Source organism: Aotus nancymaae, unplaced genomic scaffold (assembly GCF_030222135.1).
Source record: "Aotus nancymaae isolate 86718 unplaced genomic scaffold, 86718_ANA_hifiasm-v0.15.2.pri h1tg000057l, whole genome shotgun sequence".
Lineage (NCBI taxonomy): Eukaryota > Metazoa > Chordata > Mammalia > Primates > Aotidae > Aotus > Aotus nancymaae.
The window spans coordinates 24,892,827-24,898,644 of NW_026988471.1; the positions used below are offsets into that span (position 1 = coordinate 24,892,827).

The window sequence follows — 5,818 nt, forward strand, 5'->3', positions numbered from 1 at the left end:
ATATCAGAGCAGCCAGGCACAAGGAGCATTATGGGTCATGTGCAGTAAGTAGTAACCTGTGGATAAACAGCATGTGTGCAAATGCTCTGTCAACCTAGGCAGTGGGGGAAAAGAAAAGAAGGATCCTATTAAAATGCACTTCCATCTCTAACTGACCTAAGACCGCAGGCTTCCTAAGCATCATGATTTGCAAGGCCAAAATGAAACTTAGCATTACATGTCAATCTAGGTCATTGGGAAGCTGGTTCATGGGGGCCATCTCAGAAGATCTGCTCAGGATAGCAGCAAGTCTACTCAGAAGGGTATGCCTTAATAATCCTCACATCGTTCACAGGGCAGTCCTGGGACTCTGTTTCTACCATTCCTACTTGTAAGGCTGCTCGCCCCGCCGTGAGCTCGGACAACCTGCTCCCTCGCCGGGAACTTGGACACGCCCACCCCCCTCACACAGCCTAGCCCTCCCTTAAAGAACCCCGCCAAAATACAAAAGAAGTCTTGTAAATCTACCCAATAGCATTTGAGTCTTAGCTACCCAATAGCAGTCGAGTCTTGTAAATCTACCAATAGCATTCAAACCCTGCCTACCTGCCAATAGCAAGCTTGCCTGCTCCCTATAAAACCCCATGTCTGAGAGGAGTCCCTGCGACTTCTCCGGCCCCTCCTGTCGGACCGCGGAACCTTGCCCAGGAGCTGAATAAATTCACATTGGATCTTCTTGTGCTGGCCTCAGTTTCTTCATTTTAAACTTGGCAAGAACCCAAGAACCCTTACACTACTCAGTTCACCGTTCCTATCCCCTGGCACACTCAGCGAAGAATGGTGTGTTTGCTGTTGAGCCACTGGGTGGGGGCGAGGGTCACAAAGAACTGGCTGCCATTGGTGTCTGGCCCTGCATTGGTCATTGTGAGAATTCCAGCAACCGTGAATTTCAGGTCTGGATGAAGTTTATCTTCAAACTGTGTGCCATAGATAAATGCACCACCTCAACCTGCCCCTGTTGGGTCTCCTTTTTGGATCACGAAATCTTTGATGATTCTGTGGAATTTTGTGCCACTGTAGTCACCTCGACGAGCCATCACAGTGGTTCTCACAGGTCTTTGGAGCATGCTTCTAGTACAGCTCCAGTACAATGATTCCCATGCTGGTTTCCAAGCAAATACTCGGTGGCTGCCAGGAGTCTGGAGGAAGTGCCGCCATAGTGAAGCGGGCTGAATGCTTCTCTGGCAATTGCTGCTTCCAGCTTTGATTAGCTGGGGACCCGCTGCTGCTGCTGCTGCTGCGCTCACTTCTGGTCCTCGCCATTCAACCCTTTCAATGCCAGGATTTAGAGGGTCAGGACAAGGAAGAGGACGGACCTTTCTTCCAATGCCGGGAAGCTAGGGTGCGAGGTGAGAAGATGCTGGGCGCAGGAACAAAAATGCACGCTTCATTCTAACACATTCTTAAACTGAATCTTTATTATCCTTTTCATCTCTTGACAGCTATTTATTTATTTTATTTTTTTGAGACAAGTCTTACTCTGTCACCCAAGCTGGAGTGATCTTGGCTCACTGCAAACTTTGCCTCCTGGGTTCAAGCAATTCTCGTGCCTTAGCCTCCAGGTAACTGGGATTAGAGGCGTGCACCACCATACCCGGCTAATTTTTGTATTTAGTACAGACAGGGTTTTGCCATGTTGGCTGGACAGGTCTCCAACTCCTGACCTCAAGTGATCCACCCGCCTCAGCCTCCCAAAGTGCTGGGATTACAGGAATGTGCCACCACATCCAACCTATCTCTTGTTTTTTCAAGACATGGCAAGTTTCAGAATCTTTTAAAAATTACTTTATTCAGGCCAGGCATGGTGGCTCATGTAATCCCAGCACTTGGAGAGGCTGAGGTCGGTGGATTGCTTGAGATCAGGAGTTCAAGACCAGCCTGGCCAACATGGCGAAACCCCATCTCTGCTAAAAATACAAAATTAGCAGGACATGGTAGTGGGTGCCTATAATCCCAACTATTCAGGAGGCTGAGGCAGGAGAATTGCTTGAACCCAGGAAGCAGAGTTTACAGTGAGCCAAGATCACACCACTGCATCCTAGCCTGGGTGACAGAGCAAGACTGTCTCAAAAAAAAAAAAAAAAAAATCACTTTATTCAAACTGTTTCCCAAAAGAGAGTTTTGTGTCAATGGTCTTTCACACCATTTCAGAACCACACTTGCCGGAATGAACATTTCAGATGAACTTGGTGTCATCTGGGCTTCAGTGATAGCAAATGATGGAGTCAAACTGTAGAAATTATCCAACATCTTTTCCGTGAGCCAAGTCGGTAATTAGCTGGGGATCCAACAGCTTTGCCTTTGTCACTTGAAACAGATTGTCCAACAATTCCCATGAAATTCCAATCTGTGCAGTAAGACAAATACATCAATGGAATAGAAGATAGAGCTCAGAAATAGATCCACACAAATATAGCCAATTGACCTTTGACAAAGGAGCAGAGACAATTCAATGGAAAAAGCAGTCTTTTTCAACAAATGGCACTAGAATGATTGGACATATACAGACTGAAAAAACTAGTCTAGACAGATCTTACATCCTTCATAAACATTATTTCAAAATGGATCATAGACCAAAATGTAAAATGTAAAATAATAACACTCCTAAAGAATAACACAAGAGAAAATCTAGGTGACTTTGGGTTGGGTGATGACTTATTTTAAGATAAAACACCAGGCTTGGTGCGGTGGCTCATGCCTGTAATCCTAGCACTTGGGGAGGCCAAGGTGGGTGGATCACCTGAGGTCAGGAGTTCAAGACCAGCCTGGCCGTCATGGTGAAACCCCATCTTTAAAAAAATAATAATAAAATAAAATAAAAATAAAAACAAAAAAACACCAAAAGCACTCCTTTGCCAATCTGAGCAATAGATAGACCTGGATAATATGCATGATTCCAAAAGTGTGCTGTAGCTTCCTTCTCCAGATTTAAGATCTGACATCTTGAAGACAGGGGCAAACCCTAGGAGTTGACACTCTGGCATTCCATTTGAATCAGAACAGGAAAAGGAGCGAGATCCCCCAGTTCCTGGGGAAATAGAGTTGTTCCCAGCACAAAAACCATAGCATAATTGGTACTTTTTTTTTTTTGAGACAGTCTCACTGGCTTTGTCACCTAGGCTAGAGGCTGGAATGCAGTGGCACGATCTCAGCTCACTGCAGCCTTCGCCTCCCAGGTTCAAGCGATTCTCCTGCCTCAGCCTCCTGAGGCTGGGATTACAGTCATGTACCACCATGCCTGGCTCACTTTTTTACTTTTTCTTTTTTTTTTTTTTTTTTGGTGAGTGTATTTTTAGTAGAGACGCGGTTTCACCGTGTTAGCCAGGCTGGTCTCGAACTTCTGACTTCAAGTGATCTGCCTCCCAAAGTACTGGTATTACAGTGAGCCACCATGCCTGGCCGATTGTTACTTTTGTAATAAGACAAGTCTACTATAAATTTACCCGGACCACCTGCTTGCTTTGCAGGGGTTCGCACCAGCCTCCCCACAACCAAGCAGCCAAACCTGGCAGCAGGAATGGAAGTCAGCAACTGAGGACCTTGGATTTACTGCTCTAGGCAAACCAAAGAGTTTCCAGAAGTTGTAGGAAAGCTCCCACCCAGTCACCCACAAAGTGACTGAACAGCTGATGGGAATGCCTTTGTGGTCTATTGGAATATCTTTCATGTTATGGTCCTGGCCTCACAAGTAAACCCAGTGCAAACTCAAAACTCATTGTGATATCACTGGTTATTACATGACATGAGAATCTCTCATTTTATTTATTTATTTATTTATTTATTTTTTTGAGACGGAGTTTCGCTCTTGTTACTCAGGCTGGAGTGCAATGGCGCGATCTCGACTCACCGCAACCTCCGCCTCCTGGGTTCAGGCAATTCTCCTGCCTCAGCCTCCTGAGTAGCTGGGATTACAGGCACGCGCCACCATGCCCAGCTAATTTTTTGTGTTAGTAGAGACGGGGTTTCACCATGTTGACCAGGATGGTCTCGATCTCTTGACCTTGTGATCCACTCGCCTCGGCCTCCCAAAGTGCTGGGATTACAGGCTTGAGCCACCGCGCCCGGCCTATTTATGTATTTTTGAGACGGAGTCTCACTCTGTCACCAGGCTGGAGTGCAGTGGTGTGATCTCGGCTCACCGTAATCTCTGCCTCCTGGGCTCAAGTGATTCTCCTGCCTCAGTCTCCCGAGTAGCTGGGACTACAGGTGTGTGCCATCATACCCGGCTAATTTTTGTGTTTTTAGTAGAGATGGGGTTTCATGTTGGCCAGAATGGTCTCAATCTCTTGACCTCGTGATCCGCCCACCTCAGCCTCCCAAAGTGCTGTGATTACAGGCATGAGTCATTGTACCCGGCCAAGAATCTCTCATTTTTAATCAAATTACAGATTTCAATTTATTTGTGTTGTCAGTGGAATTTTTTTTTGGGACGAAGTCTCACTCTGTCGCCCAGGCTGGAGTGTGAGTGCAGTGGCACGATCTCGGCTGACTGCAATCTCCACCTCCCAGGTTGAAGTGATTCTCCTGCCTCAGCCTCCCAAGTAGTTGGGATTACAGGCTCACCCCACCACAACCAGCTAATTTTTGTATTTTTAGTATAGAGGAGGGTTTCTCTATGTTGGCCAGACAGGGGCGGGGGGTACTTACCATGTTGGCCAGGCTGGTCTCGAATTCCTGGCCTCAGGTGATCCGCCCTCCTCAGCCTCCCTAAGTGCTGAGATTATAGGTGTGAGCCACCACGCCCGGCCAACTGTTTCTCTAAAGTAATAATTGGTTACTGCTGGTGCCAGGGAAGGACCGTTTCCTAATAGATAGAAAATACCTGAAACTGATCAGCAGCTTCTCAGTAAGATCTCAAGAGTGGGGAGAAGTAATGCAAGATCCCGGAAGTATGCCAACATATGAAGCCAGAGGTTAAGCTGCACACTTGGTTTCTCAGGTCATCCACTTGGCCCTCTTCCAAGCTGTACTTCCTTCTTTTTTTCCTTTCCGTCCTTTCCTTACCGTTCTAAAGCTTTTTGATAAACTTCCACTCCTGCTCCGAAACGTGCCTCCATCTCTTCTGCCTTAAGCCCCTCAGCTGAATTTTTTCTTCCGAGGAGGCAAGAATTGAGGTCTGTACAGATTCTCGGTGGATAACTCTGGGTAACTCAGATATCTTCCACTGCTCACAAAACTGTTTAATTTATTAATGAACTATTGATTCAATTATGTAACAATATTTTTTAAAATCATGGTAACATTCACATAAATTTACATTCACACAAATTTAAAATTCATCATTTAAAAATGTACAATTCAGCTGGGCGCCGTGGCTCACGCCTATAATCCCAGCACTTTGGGAGGCTGAGGCGGGTGAATCACGAGGTCAAGAGATTGAGACCATCCTGGTCAACAAGGTGAAACCCCATCTCTACTAAAAAATACAAAAATTAGCTGGGCATGGTGGTGCATGCCTGTAGTCCCAGCTACTCAGGAGGCTGAGGCAGGAGAATTACTTGAACCCAGGAGGCGGAGGTTGTGGTGAGCCGAGATCGTGCCATTGCACTCCAGCCTGGGTAACAAGAGCGAAACTCTGTCTCAAAAAAAAACAAATAAAAAATAAAAATAAAAATGTACAATTCACATACAAATTTAAAATTAATCACTAAAAATGTACAGCACAGTGGTTCATGCCTGTAATATCAACACTTTGAGACAGAAGGCTGAGACAGGAGGATTGCTTGAGGCCAGGAGTTTGAGACCAGGCTGGGCAATATAGAAAGACCTTGTCTCCACA

At 46.0% G+C, this 5,818-nt stretch overlaps 1 pseudogene; it reads right to left on the bottom strand.

Moving 5' to 3' along the window:
- Positions 1–290: 290 nt before the first annotated feature.
- Positions 291–1,197, bottom strand: LOC105706953 (peptidyl-prolyl cis-trans isomerase-like 1; annotated as a pseudogene).
- Between the last annotated feature and the right edge of the window lie 4,621 nt (positions 1,198–5,818).